The sequence below is a fragment of the Oreochromis aureus genome, linkage group 12 (genome assembly GCF_013358895.1).
Source record: "Oreochromis aureus strain Israel breed Guangdong linkage group 12, ZZ_aureus, whole genome shotgun sequence".
Lineage (NCBI taxonomy): Eukaryota > Metazoa > Chordata > Actinopteri > Cichliformes > Cichlidae > Oreochromis > Oreochromis aureus.
In genome coordinates, this window is record NC_052953.1 from 12,140,191 (window position 1) to 12,153,827 (window position 13,637).

The following is a 13,637-nucleotide window of genomic DNA, read 5'->3' on the forward strand; positions in this document are numbered from 1 at the left end:
CATGTTTAGTACTGGGGTCATTTCTCATCCCTTGAGATTGGATTAACGGTTGCCACTTGATTACTATCCAATCATTAGATAACTTAGAACAAAAAAGATGCTCATGTTATAGGATAATAGTATCATAGTCTTATAATTTGCATTAATGCAGTTTTGTGGCTCTATTTGGTAGCATAAGATAAGATAAGATAAGATAACCTTTATTAGTCCCACACTTGGGAAATTTGTTTTGTCACAGCAGGAAGTGGACAGTGCAAAAGTTATGAAGCAAAAATTAGAATAAAATAAAATAAGAATAAATACAGTACACAACTGTACAGAATAGAATAAAATAAAATACTATATACAGTAGAATAAAATAGAATAAAATATACAATAAGATAAAAATAGAATACAAATGCTATATACAACTGAGTAAAAATACAACGATGCCAGAAAGATTATTGCACATTAGTGTTATTGCACATGTGTGGATGTGTGTGTTTGATCAGCTGCAAAAGTCTTTATTGTGGAGTCTTACAGCAGTGGGGAGGAAAGACCTGCGAAATCTCTCCGTCCCACACCGTGGTGCCGCAGTCTCCACTGAAGGAGCTGCTCAGTGCTGTCACAGTCTCATGCATGGGGTGGGAGATGTTGTCCAACAGGGATGACAGCTTAGCCACCATTCTCCTGTCACTCACCACCTCCACTGGGTCCAGAGGGCATCCTAGAACAGAGCTGGCCCTGCGGATCAGCCTGTTCAGTCTCTTCCTGTCCCCAGCAGAGATGCTGCCGCCCCAGCAGACCACACCATAAAAGATGGCTGAGGCCACCACAGAGTCATAGAAGGTCTTCAGGGGTGGGCCCTCTACTCCAAAGCGACCTGAGTCTCCGCAGCAGGTACAGTCTGCTCTGCCCTTTCCTGTAGAGGCGTCTGAATTATGAGTCCAGTCCAGTTTGCTGTTCAGATGAACACCAAGGTACCTGTAGCTGTCCACAGCCTCGATGTCCATACCTTGGATGTTCAGTGGTTGCAGTGGAGGATGTTTGTGCCTGCGGAAGTCTACCACCAGCTCCTTGGTTTTACTGGCATTGATCTGGAGGTAGTTCAGCTGGCACCAGTCCACAAAGTCTTGTTAGTTCTCTAACTTTTGGAAAGGCAAAGTTCTTCTTAGAAGGTTTGCATTTTTAACCAAAATGCCACTTGTACTAACCCAGAACTAGCACCTAGTAAGTTAGTTTCTAAATTTGAGAGAAAGCATAGACTGTATATAAAAGATGGACGAAGCCACAATCATATCATGCACTTATTTAGGTCCAGTTTTAAAGCTTACATTTTTTGCTGTTTGGATATCTTTATTTGGATAATCTTGACTTTTTTGGGGAAATGTAAAGTGACCATATTTGGGTAGAGGGTTAGCTAGATAATGCTAGCTTGGTTACCTGCAACTGCTAACTGCTTTTAAAAATGCAAAAAAATTGCAAACACACCCGAGAGATCACTTTAGTGACTAGAACTGGCTGAGGTGAGACATAGCTGATGGCTATCAGGTTCAGACAGATGTGTTGGTACCCATTTGAAAGTCAAAGTGATCACACAAGCTGTAAATTATAAGCCGTGGTTTAAACTGCTTATATAAAAAATCCACCCTGTGGAGTTCCCACCAGGACAAGATTAACTATAAATACCAGAAATGTTTGTAAACATGTTTTGTCTGTGTCTGTATTTTGACTCATTCATTTTTCAAGCTGCCATTTAGTGGCCGTAGAAGGATCCGATGTTTTTAGCACAGGCGTGCACTGATGAACAATCTGATTATTACATCAGTAATTTGGCCCAGATAGAAAGAACCTCAATAACCACATCAATGTAAAATATTTCCAAATGAAATAAACTGGAAGTAACCTATAAAATCTTTTTTGGAAAAGCATGAAAACGTACTGAATAAAAATCAGACAGACAGAGAAGCCATTTTAAAGCATTTAAAGGCTTTCAGCATAAAAAGTGTACATGATAGTTTGGAAACCTTGTGGTCTTTAAACACTTGTCGGGGGTAATTAAGTGTGTTTGCACAAGGGTACACCTGCAAGCCTATAATCTCCCAACAAATATATACCAGCATGTAAAAGCTAAGTGGCACTCATTTCATCTCTATCTTACTATCCCACACGCACACACACATCTATGCAAAAATCAGTGTGACTATCCTGGCCTCTTGACTTCGAACATTGAGCTAATAAAAGACAACTTCATTATGGTCTCACCTCCAGCAGTTGGACAGTTACACCGTGGCAATAAGTCGAAAGGCAATAAAATCATGAGCTACCTCAAGGGAGCAAATGAAGACATGCATGTACACGCTGTGTGAAAGCACACACACACATGTGCACGAATAGATCTAATAATCTTCACTCTGGGTACTCACACACACACACACATTAGATTAAAGCTAAACTCAGCATCTTTTGTGGTTATTGTGCCAAACCACATTTTCTTTTTGGATTTCCTCATTAGTGTGGTGAACCTCCTCCCCTCAAGACCAGACTCCACAGCCGTACACAAACTGATAGGATTTGCTCCAGGCTTTCTGTTCAGCCCCCCCCCCAAGTGTTTAAAAGGGGTCGAGGTCTAAAGCTGTGATGGGCACTTTAAATGCTGAGTCTCCCAAGCAGCGCTTCAAACCCTGAAGTTACATAACATCGACAGGATTTTATGTTGTGTTTTCTTTGGATGTGATCATTCACCAAATGCAGAGAGAATGGGGATGTTGCCTGTAACCGCTTCACTCGGCCCCACCTCAGCAGTTCATCCTCTTGGTGGGGTCTCACTGGCCCTGTCCCCCTTTCGCTCTACAATCCACAGCGCCCAACACCCACCCTCTCTTTCCTTAATCATAGTGACCCAACCCACCTTGAGCCTATGTGCTTCAGCATACTCAGCAGTACTGTGGTAATCAGTAATCAGCCTATGAGTCTTAAGCCTCTCTCTACACCTCTAGCACATCAGCGTGGGCTCTTCACTCATCTTATCCCAGACAGAAGGTGAAAGCTAAAATATTACCTGCCTTTTCTTCACGCAGGTTACTGATTTTTTCTTCTGGATTAAAAACACTTATTTCCAAGCTACTAAAGACAGTTGTTTTCTTTTCTGCCCTCAAGATAAACATAGAAAACAGACAGCACAGTGTTTGCAGTGTGACACCAGATGCATCTGCATATTTATGCAAATGTAAACACACATTCAGCAAAAGAAAAACAAAAATGAAGCACACGTAAATACTGAATATGAAACTTGCATACACGTGGCATAAGCACACCAGTGGAAAAAAAACAGCCCTGCCGTTCTGCTCCTTTCGCCTTCACATTTTTAGCTCATTAAAACAGCCTGAAACAAGACGCTTTTTAAACTTAAAAAGTACTCCGAAAATTACAGCTAACAATAACAATACACATTTCTTCAACTGATTATCCATTTTTGTTTGTATAAAATAAGCAAACCATTAAAGGAACCTAGATAAAAGTAAGAAACTTCCTTATTGTGTGTTTGTTTTAGCATTTCAGTCTGGTTGAATTGCTTTTATAGCTGCACATACTTTCAGTCAGATAATGAGACCATGTTCCATCTGAAGGCCTTTGGTGTTTTGTTTTCTTTGTGCTTATGTTGTAATAGCCATGCTGTTGTTACACCTAATTAAAACAAATATATCAAAGTCTTGGCACTGTCATCTTAAGCCTGTGGCTGTGTCTTATTGGGGAAATTCCTTATCAAACATAGGCACGCATACTTGACAGGTTAAACCAGTTATTTGTTTTATAGGGCTTTGTACTATCAACCTCAGCATAGCTGCAGTTACATGTATGTTGAGGAAAGAGTCCGCACACAAAGACAGTGGGGGTGGGTGTCATTAGTGTTGCCACAGCAACCCCCCTTTCTCATTTTATGAATTTCTCCCTCTAATCTAGTTCAGATACAGGGAAGAGCCAGAAAATGATTTATTAACAAGCTGATGGAATTATTTTTGATCATCATTCATGGACGTTACATTTCAAAGTCCTCAAATGTGACACTGTGCATGCAAACATTTGCTGTACAAATAGCCATTTACATCTTGGGCATTTACAAAGGTCATCATCATCCTCTTACCTTGGCTCACTTTCATTTAACACGCAGAATCAAGGAGCAGAACATCTGCAGGGTTGTCAGAGTTAATAATCTTGTCATCACTGTCTCGCTCCAGACTCACTGCAGCAATGTGCAGTCTGTGTGGTACGTGGTCAGCTTTAGAGGAAAAAAGGCAACTACTGCAGCTGTTTATTATGTATTCATATAAGTAAGTGTTTTTTGGGGGGGTTTCTAGGGGTTTGTTGGTATGATTAGAGGAAATTTGGTCATCAGGTCTGAACAGCTTGTCACTGCTCAGAAAATGACACCAGTGATTGATGTACTATATTTTTAAGTGATGCTTATGCCACAGCTTTCTTTCTTTTCCTGGAGTCGTTACAGTCATGAAGGATCAAAAGTAATTAAGCCTAATGCCTCTTTTTCATTATGTTTATCCAGTAACATCAGATAAACCACCATATCAGCATATAAATTAGGCTAATCTTAATGCTCCAAGGTCCCTTTACGTATTAAACCAGGAACAAATTACTGAAAAACCATTGCATTGTGGATAATTTGTAGCAGTTTGAAGTGATTTGCTTCAGACACAGAGAAGAACTTCTTTGTTTGGTAAAAAAGAAACTTAACACTGTTACTGTTTTCTGAATAAACCCGATCACGTATGGTAGTTTAGTTTTTTGGTTTATTCCACCTGTTATATACTTATTACGTATAATCGTAGTTATATTTGCTCATTGTACTGTTTCAGAAATGTAAATCCCCTCCTTTTTTTTGGCTTCATTTTATGTAACTTTTCTCCTATATTATATCAAGGTAAGACTCTCCCTTATCAGCGTAAATATTTGTTTTTCAAGCTGTCAGAATAAACCTGATCCATACAAGATTTTCCCCTTTCATTCCTTTATTAATATCCATCCACATATCTGGCAATCTTCCTCTTATTCTGTATCTTTCTTGACCACCCCCCACTCTGTTTTTCCTCCCACTCTTTTCTCCTTCTTTGCTTTCTCGCATGTTCATTAGCCTGACATGGAGAGTGTTGTTAATCGTGGCGAGCGGAGGAGGGAGATGAGAGAGCCCCAGGTCCATAATGGGAACCAGCGTGGTACATATGCTACACAAACACATCAATGCTGCCACCTCAGACGATCGACAGAAAGGGAACAAGAAAGTGTTTGTGTGCACGTCCAGTGCAAAATAGTCATTATAATGACTATAACAGGCACTGGGTACACACATGACTGAGAGCTGATCCACCAGATATCCGGAGAAGGAAGACCAATGATCAGCACTGTGCCCACACAGACAAACAGCCATAGTGTGCATTATAGTGAACGTGTATTTTTATTGAGTGTTGTGTTTTATTCTGCAGCTCATCCATCTGTACTTATTAAATCCTGCTGGATAATCACATTAGAAATCACTGTGATCATGAAGTGCTACCACTCTGTTTAAAAAACCTTTCATCCGTTGCCGTTCTGTCTCAACTATTTTTTTTACACAACTATTCCTAAACAAATTTGTCTCCTAGAGTGTTTTACCAAATGTTATTTGCTAACTATGTCACGAGTGGCTTTGTGTGTTTACAAAGCAAACACAGTAAGAACTGCGTCAAGCCAAAAATGACACCAGTTCCACAGAAAACTATGATCCAGTTAGACCTTTTTCTAAAAAGCATAAAATGTTAATCATGTTATTGATATAAAAAAGTGAAAGTGTTCTTGTTTCTTATACAATAACATCTGACAGGCTGCTTCTTTGCTAATGAAATGATCGTGATCAGAGAGCCACACAATGTTCATTCTAGTTACATATTTTATACTCGTTACGTATAAAATTCACTTTACAGCCTCACACAGTGACACAAAATACTTTCCAAACAATAACACACACGTGATCTTTCTGTCATGATGCTCAGGTTTTTATCTTGTTTTAAAGTTTAATTAGATTATGTGTTGGTATATTCCTGTTTTCATGGTTTACTTTTATTTTTAATACTTTGGTTTCTGTGTTCTGTGTAGAGACTTTTTTTTTCATTTACTATTCTAACCTCCCAAGTGTCCATGTGTACACGTGTGTATTCTTTTGGGTCATGAGTTGATGTTTTGATTATGTTTTCCGTTTGGTTTCATTGTGAGTCTGTTTTCTTTGTTTCTTTTTTTTTTCCCCTCGTGGCTTTGAATTTTCTGCACAATTGTATTTTATAACTTTTAGTTCTTGTATATGAGGTCTAGTTATTACCATTTGACTTTGAACTGTGGTGTTTTTGTTGGCTCACTTTTTTGTTATTTGGTTTATTTTGGAGTTTGCATTTGGGTCCTCAGTCTGTAACTCATAATGCTTGCTTCTAGTATTAAAATATTAACACAAAGCCTGGCTGAAAACCAGCCTGTAGACCCTTTAACAATGGAAGGAAAGGCTGCAAGCACAATTTCATTGCTTTTGTTACTTGTTGAAGATCAAGCTTTGGCTGCTTGGTGTGGATGAGCAGGTTTAACATCATCCTGGGTTCCTTGCTACCACCTCTGTGTTAGCATGCTGCCTTCTCAGTTGCTTTTATGTTAGCATCAGTTAATAGTTGTTTCTGACGTGGGCACCATTTGCACTTCATTTCTTGTATTTTGCTGATTTGTGAAATAAATTAAAAGTATTGTCCACAAAAACGGTTCATTTCACTACCTTTTTCTCATTGCGCCACACATACTGAAATCAGCAAATGTAGTTTTTATTTATGGATTTAGCACAATGATCGTTTAAATTACAGAAAAGTGTAATTAATTCAGTACTGCAAAATACACTGCATACTTCAAATGCACACTTCAAATGCATTCACACCACTGGAAATATTCCATGTGGTTTAAGGTAAGGAAGATCGTGTAGAGCACGAAGGAGGCAGCACAAAACTCAAGTTTTCCAAACACTGCGATATTAATTGCACTATCTGTGCATCACACAGACTTTGTGCATTTAGCTCGGCTGTTTTTATCGTTACAAAACCCTGAATCCAAATTGTAATATTACAAGGCATTGCATTTTTTTTAGCACTCTACATTTTAGAGACGTCTAATGCCAATAATTATTGCTTTAAATTGGTAGATGGAAAAAAAAAACCAGGCACTGTTAGTCAGAGAGACAGATCTCAGAACATGTGGAAAGGTGTTTTTATGCCTTTTTGCTTGTTTTTTTTTAAGGTTATCAACATTACTTACATTTGATTTTTTTTCCATCTCATGTGGTAGTAAAGGCTACATTTACCAGCAGCCCAGCTAGCAACAAAACTGATCCTGCTTTCTTATTAAAAAAAAAAAAAAAAAAATCCTTCAATTGCAAAAATTAACCGAGGGCACCAAAGATGAATACTTTGGTTCTTACCTCTCTGACATGGATATGTGACACTGAGCACATGAGGAGAAATCATGAATAACCTTTCTTATGAAACCTTCATTAGGACCTGTCAGAGCTGTTTTGATTAACATTAATAGGACCAGCCCCCATTTCTCTGCTTGCCCTTTCCCCCTTTTTTCCTTCTTCCTCCTCTGCAAAACCCTCTCCTGCTCATCACTATCAACTCTCCCTTCATGGTCCTTGTCCATTGATTCTCCTTTTGCTATACCTCTGAAATATTTCTGTCTATCTTTAGTCATTCTCTTGTATTCACCACTCTCTTACCTAAATGATCTTTTCCATCCTCACCTCCAGTGGAGATGCAGTGCCAATTAGGAACTGGTTACACAAGGTGGGGGTGCAACCAGCCTAGTCTAGACTGAGTTCAGCACCTGCATCCTCCCCCTTTCAGTCCTTTATTCACCTGATGTTATCTTTCTTCTTCTCTTCCCTCCTCCCACCCTTGCAGTCTCTCCTTTTTCTCCCTTTCTTCTGTCCTCACCTACGCGTTCTCCATTCCTTCCCACTTTTTGCTTCATGCAGATAACTCCCCTCACTCTGGAACACTCGTTGCTGAAAACCGTGTGGTCCAGGTCCATTCATCTCTGTCAGACTGCATTAGCACCATGAGGAGCACGTACACACACAGGTCCCTGGTTTGGCTTGTCATGGGGGGTGGGGAAGCCATGACAGCAGGCCTCACCAAAGCTGGCCAATGAATATAGATCACCTAGCTATTCTCAACCACTGGGGCCCTGAGACCCTCGTTGGCCCTGCGGGATTCCAAGCCTTAAGACTGGATCAGACCTGCTCAATGTGGTCATACAGATAGAGTTTTACCAACGCAGCACCACCAGTCTTTGTGTGTGTGTGTGTGTGTATGTATGTATGTATGACTTGTATAAACCCTTTGCTATCGATACATGTTTAGTTGCACAATCTATTCAAGAGCAGATTCCAGTTTTATATTCTCATAGGAAACAGTTGCATTATAACTCTGTTTGGACACAATGTTCTTGGGTATAATGAAGAGGAACTATGAGCTCTGTGTTTGCAGATAGGAAAGGAGCGTTTGCCTCCATATCAGTCACGTATCAGTGATTGTCACAGAGGACACTGAATTCAGGTTGTCTACATTACATGATGCAGAGTTTCTACACCACAACTGTTACTGAGACTTCTTATAGCTTTGGTACATACAAATCTCCCATGACTGTGTTTTAAACATTTATTATTTTCATGACTTATTTTTTATCACTGCTTAGTTTCCTTTGTTATGATATTTCTTTTTATAGTAAGTAGTTTATAACAGTAAAGAGCATTGGTGGCATAATCCCTTAAACAAAAAGTGATCCTGTCATCTTCTAACAGCAGTTACTGAGAAATACATTCATCGGTTTTCTGTATGTATTGTGTGCACTTTTGTTGCATTAAAAGCAAAAAACAAGGATTTAGTAGTTGAGCGTAAAAGGACACATGTTTATCCACTGAAAATGTAAATGTCAAATATCCTTAAAACATTCTGAAGTTAATTTATCTTCCGCTCCTGAGCCCATTTTGTCATTTGCTTGTGTTCTGCCAGTTTCTCTCCATGTACTCAACAGTCATAAACAGAGAATTCATGCTGTATATAACTCTCCAGTGAGTGCAGGTGCAATAGACCAGCATACATTTGATCCACAGATGTTGTGACTTGAATAAGTGCCGCTGGCTCTCCATTCTCTGAGATGTATATTACCCCTATTTGCTGTTGCTTTTACCTGTTCTCTGCATGTGCAGATGAATGGAACAGGGTCTCTGCAAAGCTCTAACATGTGTTTGTGGAAAATGTATGAAATGAAAAAGAAAACAGACTCTCCAGAGAGCACTGTCGAAACCCAAGACTTGCATTTCCCTTGGAATGAATGAAGCCAGTTATCTCATATGTGAAAACAAACATTGAATTAACTGTGCATGCTTATACAATTATTTTTTATTGTTGAATGTAATTTGACCTCTGTTCATACAGAAGAAAGAAACACCAGGTGATCGGGCTCAAGTGCTCGGGTATTGGTGTGTGCTATAGGCGTGTCTTTATGTTCGCTTGTGCCACATATCTGAAAGGAGTTGCTTCATGGTTGTTTGTGAGTGGCTGCACGCTTGTGGAAATAAGAGGAAGAAAATCTGTAGCTGTGGCAGCCAAGTGCCACTATGGATAGATAATCTGTCTTTCTGCATTGTTCGAGTCTGTGCTTGTTTGGCCAATCCTCTGCAAGCATGCAGTAGGCATCCTAATCTGCTTGGAGAATTGTTAAACCATTTTTAAGCTCAGTGTTGCTGTTTCTTGAAAAATGCTAAAGAAAAAGGGGATTTTGGACCTTGTGTTTAACCCACTGGTCAATGGCCACATTGTATCTATTAAATGTTCACTGTATTAAATATATATCGCAGTGTTAATAATCACATTTGTTTCATCATGTTTTTATTACTACTGCAAAAAAAGACATTTATTTTGTGTGTTCACACAAAGAGAAATAAAAAGTGCTGCTGATGTGATGTTTTAGTCAAAAACTGTCTTCAAAACAAAAGATTAAAAAATCTCAACCAAGGAAAAACTGCAAGAATGTTTTAAAAAAGTAAGTAATTCAAGTTTTCTTTAACTAGTTCAGTGTTTCCAGCAGTGAGGTCTACAGGGAAAGAGCAGGCAGACGGCAAACAGAAACCTAACTTCAGTTCACTTTATCACCTGATCTCAGTATACACCAACCGTTTCACAGCAGGAGCTTTGCTCTCGCTGTTTGTCACTAAACAAACTAAATGCATGTTGTGATGTGTGTGCTTTATGTTGAGCGAAATTACAAATATAATAGCTAATGATCTAATGATATCTATATCTAATGATCTCAGTTTGTCTTACTTGTTTTAAGCTGGCCTGGACCAAAGAATCAATCAATGTTAACCAAATATTTCCTTCCTTTAGATTATTGTTTAGCGTAAGACAAGAAAGAGCCATCAGATTACCCTTTTTGTTTGTAGTCATGCACACGTTTGCTGACACACAAATTTATTTATATGCACATGTATCCAGATGCATACTGCAAACACATACTGGCAAAAAATAAATAAATAAATAAATGAATAAATATAAATAAATAAATAAAACACTAGAGGAAAACTTACATCAGTTGTTTATCAGGGTCCTGAATATTAACTCTCTATCATAATTGTGTTTGGACAGGCCCCAAGGTAGTCAGCGCCATAGCTGAAAGTATTTTGTCATTTCTTCAAGAGGCAGAATTGCCACCCAGTGATGACTAGTACATCCCAAGGCTATTTGACATTCAAACAGAGACAGCGAAACTGCTCACACACCCACTTTTAACATTCAAATATAAAGGGAAGGGCCCTCATTCCCTCGGGCTTGCTCAGGGTAGTTATTAGGGAGGGTGGGAATAACAGACTAAACAACGAAAACAGAGCAGAGCAGAAACAGCAAAGAGAATGTTTGTAGCAGAGATAAATAGATAACAGAGATACTTCCTTATACCAGTGATTGCAACCACTGTAAAACCACATATTAAAACCTGTGGTACAGGTTAACCTGCTGACAGCTCCAAGCTTGTATTGCCAAAAAGAAAAAAAACTAATTAAGACTTACAGATAATTATAATGAGTGTAAAGCTGTTTTACATGTACTTTCAACACATTTAATACATATTATGTGGTACAAGCTAAAAGCTGGGAAGTCGTTGACCTGGAAATAAACAGAGAGCAGAAAAATAAATAAAAATGCTGAAACCTCAAGTATTAATGCAGTTCATGTTTCTTATATGAAGTCATGGAGATAACCTGTGGCGTTGGTATATGCCGTTTTAAATACCAGTCTGCTTTTGACATCAATAGAAATCTGACAGATGATAATTACTGAAATCAAAAGTGAAAGCGTCTGCAAAATGATTGATGTTTGCATCAAGTATTCTCTTTTAAGTTCAGCTGACCCGCTGCTTTATCCCAAACCTGCATGATCATGTCGTTGCTTGTGGGGTTCTTTACTACTTTACTATCTTTTGCACAGTGTTGCATTCTTGACGTGCAGCTATCAGTTTCACAAAGAAAACTTAAGACATTTCCTTTCATGTACATATTAGCAGTTGAATTCAGAAATTTGTGTTATATTACAACACAACTTTCTTACATCTGCAGCAGAATTAAGATTCTTAATATGGCAACAAACTAACTTTATGGTTTCTAAAACTAACTGACGCTAGATTATGTATGCCTTACACACAGTCTGACTTGAAAGATTTGAAAATACATGACATCACAATAAATTAATTGAATCACATAATCATTTTATGAGTTTTTGTAGTGCTACCAGTCCATCATCACCCAGAAAGACTAAGTAATAAACAAATTAACTGTGCAGGGCATAAAGCTACACGGTTAATTTGTCAACTCGTTGACATTTGGTTTTGCTTCATTATATCTGGGCATTATGCCAAAATCTTTAAAGGAAGCTAAAGTCATACCATAATTTAAGAGTCCCTCTGTATTTCTTTATTACGTACTAGCCTCCGATCTTGTTTGTGTTCACAGTATTTCATGTACAAAACATGTATGTGTAAATAACCTGAAAAAGCATGCTAAAAATCTGTGATTATCGACTATTGATTACTCATAACCATGAAGTTCCCTAAGTATTTTTGATCTTTCAAAACCTTTAGATAATTACATATTGTCTGATAAGATATTCTGATGCCATTTAAATGACATTCATTTCAGTAATTACACCTTGGTAAGCAAGCGAACAAAAAATATAACGCACCTGCTATAATTTCATGAGGAAATAATTGTTGTATACAATTTTTGTAAATTATACAAATTTCATAGTTTATGATATTACATAATATTATGATTTTATGTAACAACCTGCCATTTGTCCCTCTTCACCTTCCTAAAGAATAGCTAACAGGATGAGTAACAGGATCAGAACCAGATCTCTCAGGTTCAGGTTTGGGGTTTTCTTTTTGGTTTTTCTTCTTAAGGATGTGACTTACAGATACTGTTCATCTGTGTTTTGCTAGTAACAAAGTGTCAGGAAATACAATTTCAAATTAGTTCTTTGTTAAGTTGTTTGTTATGTGTGGACACATCACTGGTTCATCCCCTTTTTATGCTTGAATGACTCATAGCCAGTGTTAAGTGTCTTAACAAACAAAAGAAACACATTCTTCTATAAATGGTCAGTCACTGTGAGTGGACTGAAAATAAGTGAAAAAGCAGACAAAGACATTTTTTTCAAAGACCTTGAGAAAGCATGGTGAACTATTGCACGAGACCACAAGAAATCACAACTGTCTGAATGTCACAGTAACCTCATTAAAATATCTTGTTCAGAAGCATGACGATGTTATACATGTTCTTCTCATGAATCTGAAATTAAATCGCACCTACTGGGTTTGTTTCCTCGCATTTTTCTTTATCCCTGATGACTTAAATGTTCAAAATAATCCTTTTTTGAAAATATACCCAACTGTCCAGCCAGGCGACAATCCTAGAATCGCAACAACTACTGTATATGCCAAGTCACGTTACACAGATTCAGCAACCATTTTCTTAGATATGTCAGTTCAGTTGCTTATTAAGGCAAATATCTAATCAGCCAATCATATATCAGCCACTCAAAGCATTAAGGCATGTAGACTTGGTCAAGATAGCCTGCATCAGAATGGGAAGAAAGGGGTTTGAATGTGTAGTTATTGTTGATAACAGAGGGAGTAGTCAGAGTATTTCAGCACCTGCTGATCGCTGGGATTTTCCCACACAACCATCTCTTGAGTTTACAGAGAATGGTCCGAAGAAAAGAAACTATCCAGTGAGCGACTTTTCTCTGTGTGAAAATACCTTGTTGATGTCAGAGGTCAGAGGCTGAATCATCAGATTGCTTCAAGCTGATAGTAAGACGACAGTAACTAAAATAACCACCTGTTACAACCAAGGTAGAAAAGCAGAAGAGCCTCTCTGAACACATAAGCATCAAACTTTGATGCAGAGGGGCTGCTGTAGCCCACAGCAGCAGAAGACCACACTACCTCCCACGGACGGACGGATGGACGGACGGATGGATGGACGGATGGATGGATAGATAGATAGATAAATATCTGATATTATA